Raw genomic sequence first — 12,087 nt, 5'->3', positions numbered from 1 at the left:
GAAACATCTTCACCCTTAAATAAAGATTTTCTTAATTCCTTACCTGTGTGCTAATTAGATATCACCTTGTTTTCACATTAAACAGACTTCCACATGAGAAAGCAGCAAGGATGCAGTGGCGTTAATGTTTCCTGGTGTCAACTTGTATTATTTCAGTAGACATTGAAATGAGGATGCATCTTGCTGCCTTTCCAATGAAGCAAGTTTAATTTAGTAATAGGTGAAAAACCATCCTTACAAAGGTGTTAATCAGAGACTTGGCTTTGTGGACACTTTTCAGAGAACAAATTTGTTAGCATAAAAATAAAGCCAGAAAATGAAGAGCTGTTTAATCACTCAATTGGATTTTTCTGCCAGCATATTTTTTTTCTCTGCAACCCACTCCTAAATTGTGCTTCCTAGATGTTTTTATAAAATCACTGAATCAAATCTAACTCTGATTACATCAGAGAAGGCCAGGTACCCTACACCATAACAGGGGGTATGAAATTTGACTTGTCTACTTAAAGATCACCAAAATCTGATAACAATGTCAATTACGTCCCTGGGTGGGATTGAACCACCAACCTTTTGGTTAATAGCCGTACACACTAACTGATTGCGCCACAGAGACACTTTGCAAAAAGTACTTACTGACAAATGCTAATAAGCATTCATCTAAAACGTTTCCTAGAAAAACTTAAAAAAGTCAATAATCTGGAGAGTTTTTGTAAGATGTTTCTTCTATCAACCAACGAAGAAACACATTGGTACTTTCCCATGATGAGTGAGTGCTTCAGGATCTCTTGCACTTACATGTGCAGCAGAGTACAGCAATGGAAGCATGCTGGGCCCATAACCCAGAGGTAGGCAGATTGAAACTATCCTCTGCTATATGCATTTTTTTGTTTGTTAATTAAAGTAATCCAAAACTGGGATTGATATTTTGGCTCTTTTATTTTTACTTAAAGTACAATAACTTTTACCATTTTAATTTGTTTTAATAGTATATTGACAGTATTGTTTTCTTTCAAAAATCCACTTAATTTTCTTTACCCTATTATTAAAATGGTAATTGACAAAAACAAACTACATTGTCACCAGAAGAGCAATACAAAATGTACAAGTGATATATTAAAATCATCTTTCCAGCTTGAATTTCAATGATGCATTGGGGCAACGATTTTGTGAGAAACATCTTCACCCTTAAATAAAGATTTTCTTAATTCCTTACCTGTGTGCTAATTAGATATCACCTTGTTTTCACATTAAACAGACTTCCACATGAGAAAGCAGCAAGGATGCAGTGGCGTTAATGTTTCCTGGTGTCAACCTGTATTATTTCAGTAGACATTGAAATGAGGATGCATCTTGCTGCCTTTCCAATGAAGCAAGTTTAATTTAGTAATAGGTGAAAAACCATCCTTACAAAGGTGTTAATCAGAGACTTGGCTTTGTGGACACTTTTCAGAGAACAAATTTGTTAGCATAAAAATAAAGCCAGAAAATAAAAAGCTGTTTAATCACTCAATTGGATTTTTCTGCCAGCATATTTTTTTTCTCTGCAACCCACTGCTAAATTGTGCTTCCTAGCTGTTTTTATAAAATCACTGAATCAAATCTAACTCTGATTACATCAGAGAAGGCCAGGTACCCTACACCATAACAGGGGGTTTGAAATTTTGACTTGTCTACTTAAAGATCACCAAAATCTGATAACAAGGTCAATTAGGTCCCTGGGTGGGATTGAACCACCAACCTTTTGGTTAATAGCCGTACACACTAACTGATTGCGCCACAGAGACACTTTGCAAAAAGTCCATACTGACAAAGGCTAATAAGCATTCATCTAAAACGTTTCCTAGAAAAACTTTAAAAAGTCAATAATCTGGAGAGTTTTTGTAAGATGTTTCTTCCATCAACCAACGAAGAAACACATTGGTACTTTCCCATGATGAGTGAGTGCTTCAGGATCGCTTGAACTTACATGTGCAGCAGAGTACTGCAATGGAAGCATGCTGGGCCCATAACCGAGAGGTAGGCAGATTGAAACTATCCTCTGCTATATGCATTTTTTTTTTTGTTAATTAAAGTAATCCAAAACTGGGAATGATATTTTGTCTCTTTTATTTTTACTTAAAGTACAATAACTTTTACCATTTTAATTTGTTTTAATAGTATATTGACAGTATTGTTTTCTTTCAAAAATCCACTTCATTTTCTTTACCCTATTATTAAAATGGTAATTGACAAAAACAAACTACATTGTCACCAGAAGAGCAATACAAAATGTACAAGTGATATATTAAAATCATCTTTCCAGCTTGAATTTCAATGTTGCATTGGGTCAACAATTTTGTGAGAAACATCTTCACCCTTAAATAAAGATTTTCTTAATTCCTTACCTGTGTGCTAATTAGATATCACCTTGTTTTCACATTAAACAGACTTCCACATGAGAAAGCAGCAAGGATGCAGTGGCGTTAATGTTTCCTGGTGTCAACTTGTATTATTTCAGTAGACATTGAAATGAGGATGCATCTTGCTGCCTTTCCAATGAAGCAAGTTTAATTTAGTAATAGGTGAAAAACCATCCTTACAAAGGTGTTAATCAGAGACTTGGCTTTGTGGACACTTTTCAGAGAACAAATTTGTTAGCATAAAAATAAAGCCAGAAAATGAAGAGCTGTTTAATCACTCGATTGGATTTTTCTGCCAGCATATTTTTTTTCTCTGCAACCCACTGCTAAATTGTGCTTCCTAGCTGTTTTTTATAAAATCACTGAATCAAATCTAACTCTGATTACATCAGAGAAGGCCATGTACCCTACACCATAAGAGGAGGTTTGAAATTTTGACTTGTCTCCTTAAATATCACCAAAATCTGATCACAAGGTTAATTACGTCCCTGAGTGGGATTGAACCACCAACATTTTGGTTAATAGCCAAACACACTAACCGATTGCGCCACAGAGACACTTTGCAAAAGTCCATACTGACAAAGGCTAATAAGCATTCATCTAAAACGTTTCCTAGAAAAACTTTAAAAAGTCAATAATCTGGAGAGTTTTTGTAAGATGTTTCTTCCATCAACCAACGAAGAAACACATTGGTACTTTCCCATGATGAGTGAGTGCTTCAGGATCTCTTGCACTTACATGTGCAGCAGAGTACTGCAATGGAAGCATGCTGGGCCCATAACCCAGAGGTAGGCAGATTGAAACTATCCTCTGCTATATGCATTTTTTTTGTTAATTAAAGTAATCCAAAACTGGGATTGATATTTTGTCTCTTTTATTTTTACTTAAAGTACAATAACTTTTACCATTTTAATTTGTTTTAATAGTATATTGACAGTATTGTTTTCTTTCAAAAATCAACTTCATTTTCTTTACCCTATTATTAAAATGGTAATTGACAAAAACAAACTACATTGTCACCAGAAGAGCAATACAAAATGTACAAGTGATATATTAAAATCATCTTTCCAGCTTGAATTTCAATGATGCATTGGGTCAACAATTTTGTGAGAAACATCTTCACCCTTAAATAAAGATTTTCTTAATTCCTTACCTGTGTGCTAATTAGATATCACCTTGTTTTCACATTAAACAGACTTCCACATGAGAAAGCAGCAAGGATGCAGTGGCGTTAATGTTTCCTGGTGTCAACCTGTATTATTTCAGTAGACATTGAAATGAGGATACATCTTGCTGCCTTTCCAATGAAGCAAGTTTAATTTAGTAATAGGTGAAAAACCATCCCTACAAAGGTGTTAATCAGAGACTTGGCTTTGTGGACACTTTTCAGAGAACAAATTTGTTAGCATAAAAATAAAGCCAGAAAATGAAGAGCTGTTTAATCACGCAATTTGATTTTTTTTCCAGCATATTTCTTTTTCTCTGCAACCCACTGCTAAATTGTGCTTCCTAGATGTTTTTTATAAAATCACTGAATCAAATCTAACTCTGATTACATCAGAGAAGGCCAGGTACCCTACACCATAACAGGGGGTTTGAAATTTTGACTTGTCTACTTAATCAGAGTTAGATTTGATTCAGTGATTTTATAAAAACAGCTAGGAAGCACAATTTAGCAGTGGGTTGCAGAGAAAAAAAATATGCTGGCAGAAAAATCCAATTGAGTGATTAAACAGCTCTTTATTTTCTGGCTTTATTTTTATGCTAACAAATTTGTTCTCTGAAAAGTGTCCACAAAGCCAAGTCTCTGATTAACACCTTTGTAAGGATGGTTTTTCACCTATTACTAAATTAAACTTGCTTCATTGGAAAGGCAGCAAGATGCATCCTCATTTCAATGTCTACTGAAATAATACAAGTTGACACCAGGAAACATTAATGCCACTGCATCCTTGCTGCTTTCTCATGTGGAAGTCTGTTTAATGTGAAAACAAGGTGATATCTAATTAGCACACAGGTAAGGAATTAAGAAAATCTTTATTTAAGGGAGAAGATGTTTCTCACAAAATTGTTGACCCAATGCATCATTGAAATTCAAGCTGGAAAGATGATTTTAATATATCACTTGTACATTTTGTATTGCTCTTCTGGTGACAATGTAGTTTGTTTTTGTCAATTACCATTTTAATAATAGGGTAAAGAAAATGAAGTGGATTTTTGAAAGAAAACAATACTGTCAATATACTATTAAAACAAATTAAAATGGTAAAAGTTATTGTACTTTAAGTAAAAATAAAAGAGACAAAATATCAATCCCAGTTTTGGATTACTTTAATTAACAAAAAAAATGCATATAGCAGAGGATAGTTTCAATCTGCTTACCTCTGGGTTATGGGCCCAGCATGCTTCCATTGCAGTACTCTGCTGCACATGTAAGTTCAAGAGATCCTGAAGCACTCACTCATCATGGGAAAGTACCAATGTGTTTCTTCGTTGGTTAATGGAAGAAACATCTTACAAAAACTCTCCAGATTATTGACTTTTTAAAGTTTTTCTAGGAAACGTTTTAGATGAATGCTTATTAGCCTTTGTCAGTATAGACTTTCGCAAAGTGTCTCTGTGGCGCAATCAGTTAGTATGTACGGCTATTAACCAAAAGGTTGGTGGTTCAATCGCACCCAGGGACCTAATTGACCTTGTTATCAGATTTTGGTGATCTTTAAGTAGACAAGTCAAAATTTCAAACCCCCTGTTATGGTGTAGGGTACCTGGCCTTCTCTGATGTAATCAGAGTTAGATTTGATTCAGTGATTTTATAAAAACAGCTAGGAAGCACAATTTAGCAGTGGGTTGCAGAGAAAAAAAATATGCTGGCAGAAAAATCCAATTGAGTGATTAAACAGCTCTTTATTTTCTGGCTTTATTTTTATGCTAACAAATTTGTTCTCTGAAAAGTGTCCACAAAGCCAAGTCTCTGATTAACACCTTTGTAAGGATGGTTTTTCACCTATTACTAAATTAAACTTGCTTCATTGGAAAGGCAGCAAGATGCATCCTCATTTCAATGTCTACTGAACTAATACAGGTTGACACCAGGAAACATTAACGCCACTGCATCCTTGCTGCTTTCTCATGTGGAAGTCTGTTTAATGTGAAAACAAGGTGATATCTAATTAGCACACAGGTAAGGAATTAAGAAAATCTTTATTTAAGGGTGAAGATGTTTCTCACAAAATCGTTGCCCCAATGCATCATTGAAATTCAAGCTGGAAAGATGATTTTAATATATCACTTGTACATTTTGTATTGCTCTTCTGGTGACAATGTAGTTTGTTTTTGTCAATTACCATTTTAATAATAGGGTAAAGAAAATGAAGTGGATTTTTGAAAGAAAACAATACTGTCAATATACTATTAAAACAAATTAAAATGGTAAAAGTTATTGTACTTTAAGTAAAAATAAAAGAGCCAAAATATCAATCCCAGTTTTGGATTACTTTAATTAACAAACAAAAAAAATGCATATAGCAGAGGATAGTTTCAATCTGCCTACCTCTGGGTTATGGGCCCAGCATGCTTCCATTGCTGTACTCTGCTGCACATGTAAGTGCAAGAGATCCTGAAGCACTCACTCATCATGGGAAAGTACCAATGTGTTTCTTCGTTGGTTGATAGAAGAAACATCTTACAAAAACTCTCCAGATTATTGACTTTTTTAAGTTTTTCTAGGAAACGTTTTAGATGAATGCTTATTAGCATTTGTCAGTATGTACTTTTGCAAAGTGTCTCTGTGGCGCAATCAGTTAGTGTGTACGGCTATTAACCAAAAGGTTGGTGGTTCAATCCCACTCAGGGACGTAATTGACCTTGTTATCAGATTTTGGTGATCTTTAAGTAGACAAGTCAAATTTCATACCCCCTGTTATGGTGTAGGGTACCTGGCCTTCTCTGATGTAATCAGAGTTAGATTTGATTCAGTGATTTTATAAAAACATCTAGGAAGCACAATTTAGCATTGGGTTGCAGAGAAAAAGAAATATGCTGGCAAAAAAATCAAATTGCGTGATTAAACAGCTCTTCATTTTCTGGCTTTATTTTTATGCTAACAAATTTGTTCTCTGAAAAGTGTCCACAAAGCCAAGTCTCTGATTAACACCTTTGTAGGGATGGTTTTTCACCTATTACTAAATTAAACTTGCTTCATTGGAAAGGCAGCAAGATGTATCCTCATTTCAATGTCTACTGAAATAATACAGGTTGACACCAGGAAACATTAACGCCACTGCATCCTTGCTGCATTCTCATGTGGAAGTCTGTTTAATGTGAAAACAAGGTGATATCTAATTAGCACACAGGTAAGGAATTAAGAAAATCTTTATTTAAGGGTGAAGATGTTTCTCACAAAATTGTTGACCCAATGCATCATTGAAATTCAAGCTGGAAAGATGATTTTAATATATCACTTGTACATTTTGTATTGCTCTTCTGGTGACAATGTAGTTTGTTTTTGTCAATTACCATTTTAATAATAGGGTAAAGAAAATGAAGTGGATTTTTGAAAGAAAACAATACTGTCAATATACTATTAAAACAAATTAAAATGGTAAAAGTTATTGTACTTTAAGTAAAAATAAAAGAGACAAAATATCAATCCCAGTTTTGGATTACTTTAATTAACAAAAAAAATGCATATAGCAGAGGATAGTTTCAATCTGCCTACCTCTGGGTTATGGGCCCAGCATGCTTCCATTGCAGTACTCTGCTGCACATGTAAGTGCAAGAGATCCTGAAGCACTCACTCATCATGGGAAAGTACCAATGTGTTTCTTCGTTGGTTGATGGAAGAAACATCTTACAAAAACTCTCCAGATTATTGACTTTTTAAAGTTTTTCTAGGAAACGTTTTAGATGAATGCTTATTAGCCTTTGTCAGTATGGACTTTTGCAAAGTGTCTCTGTGGCGCAATCGGTGAGTGTGTTTGGCTATTAACCAAAAGGTTGGTGGTTCAATCCCACCCAGGGACGTAATTAACCTTGTGATCAGATTTTGGTGATATTTAAGTAGACAAGTCAAAATTTCAAACCTCCTCTTATGGTGTAGGGTACATGGCCTTCTTTGATGTAATCAGAGTTAGATTTGATTCAGTGATTTTATAAAAAACAGCTAGGAAGCACAATTTAGCAGTGGGTTGCAGAGAAAAAGAAATATGCTGGCAAAAAAATCCAATTGAGTGATTAAACAGCTCTTCATTTTCTGGCTTTATTTTTATGCTAACAAATTTGTTCTCTGAAAAGTGTCCACAAAGCCAAGTCTCTGATTAACACCTTTGTAAGGATGGTTTTTCACCTATTACTAAATTAAACTTGCTTCATTGGAAAGGCAGCAAGATGCATCCTCATTTCAATGTGTACTGAAATAATACAAGTTGACACCAGGAAACATTAACGCCACTGCATCCTTGCTGCTTTCTCATGTGGAAGTCTGTTTAATGTGAAAACAAGGTGATATCTAATTAGCACACAGGTAAGGAATTAAGAAAATCTTTATTTAAGGGAGAAGATGTTTCTCACAAAATTGTTGACCCAATGCATCATTGAAATTCAAGCTGGAAAGATGATTTTAATATATCACTTGTACATTTTGTATTGCTCTTCTGGTGACAATGTAGTTTGTTTTTGTCAATTACCATTTTAATAATAGGGTAAAGAAAATGAAGTGGATTTTTGAAAGAAAACAATACTGTCAATATACTATTAAAACAAATAAAAATGGTAAAAGTTATTGTACTTTAAGTAAAAATAAAAGAGACAAAATATCAATCCCAGTTTTGGATTACTTTAATTAACAAAAAAAATGCATATAGCAGAGGATAGTTTCAATCTGCCTACCTCTGGGTTATGGGCCCAGCATGCTTCCATTGCAGTACTCTGCTGCACATGTAAGTTCAAGAGATCCTGAAGCACTCACTCATCATGGGAAAGTACCAATGTGTTTCTTCGTTGGTTAATGGAAGAAACATCTTACAAAAACTCTCCAGATTATTGACTTTTTAAAGTTTTTCTAGGAAACGTTTTAGATGAATGCTTATTAGCCTTTGTCAGTATGGACTTTTGCAAAGTGTCTCTGTGGCGCAATCAGTTAGTATGTACGGCTATTAACCAAAAGGTTGGTGGTTCAATCGCACCCAGGGACCTAATTGACCTTGTTATCAGATTTTGGTGATCTTTAAGTAGACAAGTCAAAATTTCAAACCCCCTGTTATGGTGTAGGGTACCTGGCCTTCTCTGATGTAATCAGAGTTAGATTTGATTCAGTGATTTTATAAAAACAGCTAGGAAGCACAATTTAGCAGTGGGTTGCAGAGAAAAAAAATATGCTGGCAGAAAAATCCAATTGAGTGATTAAACAGCTCTTTATTTTCTGGCTTTATTTTTATGCTAACAAATTTGTTCTCTGAAAAGTGTCCACAAAGCCAAGTCTCTGATTAACACCTTTGTAAGGATGGTTTTTCACCTATTACTAAATTAAACTTGCTTCATTGGAAAGGCAGCAAGATGCATCCTCATTTCAATGTCTACTGAAATAATACAGGTTGACACCAGGAAACATTAACGCCACTGCATCCTTGCTGCTTTCTCATGTGGAAGTCTGTTTAATGTGAAAACAAGGTGATAGCTAATTAGCACACAGGTAAGGAATTAAGAAAATCTTTATTTAAGGGTGAAGATGTTTCTCACAAAATCGTTGCCCCAATGCATCATTGAAATTCAAGCTGGAAAGATGATTTTAATATATCACTTGTACATTTTGTATTGCTCTTCTGGTGACAATGTAGTTTGTTTTTGTCAATTACCATTTTAATAATAGGGTAAAGAAAATGAAGTGGATTTTTGAAAGAAAACAATACTGTCAATATACTATTAAAACAAATTAAAATGGTAAAAGTTATTGTACTTTAAGTAAAAATAAAAGAGACAAAATATCAATCCCAGTTTTGGATTACTTTAATTAACAAAAAAAAAATGCATATAGCAGAGGATAGTTTCAATCTGCCTACCTCTCGGTTATGAGCCCAGCATGCTTCCATTGCAGTACTCTGCTGCACATGTAAGTTCAAGAGATCCTGAAGCACTCACTCATCATGGGAAAGTACCAATGTGTTTCTTCGTTGGTTGATGGAAGAAACATCTTACAAAAACTCTCCAGATTATTGACTTTTTAAAGTTTTTCTGTTTAATCACTCAATTGGATTTTTCTGCCAGCATATTTTTTTTCTCTGCAACCCACTGCTAAATTGTGCTTCCTAGCTGTTTTTATAAAATCACTGAATCAAATCTAACTCTGATTACATCAGAGAAGGCCAGGTACCCTACACCATAACAGGGGGTTTGAAATTTTGACTTGTCTACTTAAAGATCACCAAAATCTGATAACAAGGTCAATTAGGTCCCTGGGTGGGATTGAACCACCAACCTTTTGGTTAATAGCCGTACATACTAACTGATTGCGCCACAGAGACACTTTGCAAAAGTACATACTGACAAAGGCTAATAAGCATTCATCTAAAACGTTTCCTAGAAAAAATTAATAAAGTCAATAATCTGGAGAGTTTTTGTAAGATGTTTCTTCTATCAACCAACGAAGAAACACATTGGTACTTTCCCATGATGAGTGAGTGCTTCAGGATCTCTTGCACTTACATGTGCAGCAGAGTACAGCAATGGAAGCATGCTGGGCCCATAACCCAGAGGTAGGCAGATTGAAACTATCCTCTGCTATATGCATTTTTTTGTTTGTTAATTAAAGTAATCCAAAACTGGGATTGATATTTTGTCTCTTTTATTTTTACTTAAAGTACAATAACTTTTACCATTTTAATTTGTTTTAATAGTATATTGACAGTATTGTTTTCTTTCAAAAATCCACTTCATTTTCTTTACCCTATTATTAAAATGGTAATTGACAAAAACAAACTACATTGTCACCAGAAGAGCAATACAAAATGTACAAATGATATATTAAATTCATCTTTCCAGCTTGAATTTCAATGATGCATTGGGTCAACAATTTTGTGAGAAACATCTTCACCCTTAAATAAAGATTTTCTTAATTCCTTACCTGTGTGCTAATTAGATATCACCTTGTTTTCACATTAAACAGACTTCCACATGAGAAAGCAGCAAGGATGCAGTGGCGTTAATGTTTCCTGGTGTCAACTTGTATTATTTCAGTAGACATTGAAATGAGGATGCATCTTGCTGCCTTTCCAATGGTGCAAGTTTAATTTAGTAATAGGTGAAAAACCATCCTTACAAAGGTGTTAATCAGAGACTTGGCTTTGTGGACACTTTTCAGAGAACAAATTTGTTAGCATAAAAATAAATCCAGAAAATGAAGAGCTGTTTAATCACTCAATTGGATTTTTCTGCCAGCATATTTTTTTTCTCTGCAACCCACTACTAAATTGTGCTTCCTAGCTGTTTTTTATAAAATCACTGAATCAAATCTAACTCTGATTACATCAGAGAAGGCCAGGTACCCTACACAATAAGAGGGGGTTTGAAATTTTGACTAGTCTACTTAAATATCACCAAAATCTGATCACAAGGTCAATTACGTCCCTGGGTGGGATTGAACCACCAACCTTTTGGGTAATAGCCGAACACACTAACCGATTGCGCCACAGAGACACTTTGCAAAAAGTACATGCTGACAAAGGCTAATAAGCATACATCTAGAACATTTCCTAGAAAAACATTAAAAAATCAATAATCTGGAGAGTTTTTGTAAGATGTTTCTTCCATCAACCAACGAATAAACACATTGGTACTTTCCCATGATGAGTGAGTGCTTCAGGATCTCTTGCACTTACATGTGCAGCAGAGTACTGCAATGGAAGCATGCTGGACCCATAACCCAAAGGTAGGCAGATTGAAACTATCCTCTGCTATATGCATTTTTTTTTGTTAATTAAAGTAATCCAAAACTGGGATTGATATTTTGGCTCTTTTATTTTTACTTAAAGTACAATAACTTTTACCATTTTAATTTGTTTTAATAGTATATTGACAGTATTGTTTTCTTTCAAAAATCCACTTCATTTTCTTTACCCTATTATTAAAATGGTAATTGACAAAAACAAACTACATTGTCACCAGAAGAGCAATACAAAATGTACAAGTGATATATTAAAATCATCTTTCCAGCTTGAATTTCAATGATGCATTGGGGCAACGATTTTGTGAGAAACATCTTCACCCTTAAATAAAGATTTTCTTAAATCCTTACCTGTGTGCTAATTAGATATCACCTTGTTTTCACATTAAACAGACTTCCACATGAGAAAGCAGCAAGGATGCAGTGGCGTTAATGTTTCCTGGTGTCAACCTGTATTATTTCAGTAGACATTGAAATGAGGATGCATCTTGCTGCCTTTCCAATGAAGCAAGTTTAATTTAGTAATAGGTGAAAAACCATCCCTACAAAGGTGTTAATCAGAGACTTTGCTTTGTGGACACTTTTCAGAGAACAAATTTGTTAGCATAAAAATAAAGCCAGAAAATGAAGAGCTGTTTAATCACTCAATTGGATTTTTCTGCCAGCATATTTCTTTTTCTCTGCAACCCACTGCTAAATTGTGCTTCCTAGCTGTTTTTATAAAATCACTGAATCAAATCTAACTCTGAT

General features: G+C 34.5%; 1 non-coding gene across 1 annotated transcript; it reads left to right on the top strand.

The window, feature by feature from the left end:
* Window positions 1-7,350: 7,350 nt before the first annotated feature.
* TRNAN-AUU (transfer RNA asparagine (anticodon AUU)) lies at window positions 7,351-7,424 on the top strand. Its single transcript has one exon. It is a non-coding gene; the product is annotated as a tRNA-Asn (tRNA).
* Window positions 7,425-12,087: the final 4,663 nt, after the last annotated feature.

The sequence above is a fragment of the Pseudophryne corroboree genome, unplaced genomic scaffold, assembly GCF_028390025.1.
Source record: "Pseudophryne corroboree isolate aPseCor3 unplaced genomic scaffold, aPseCor3.hap2 scaffold_1742, whole genome shotgun sequence".
In the NCBI taxonomy this organism is placed as follows: Eukaryota; Metazoa; Chordata; class Amphibia; order Anura; family Myobatrachidae; genus Pseudophryne; species Pseudophryne corroboree.
This window is presented reverse-complemented; position numbering and strand designations above follow the sequence as displayed.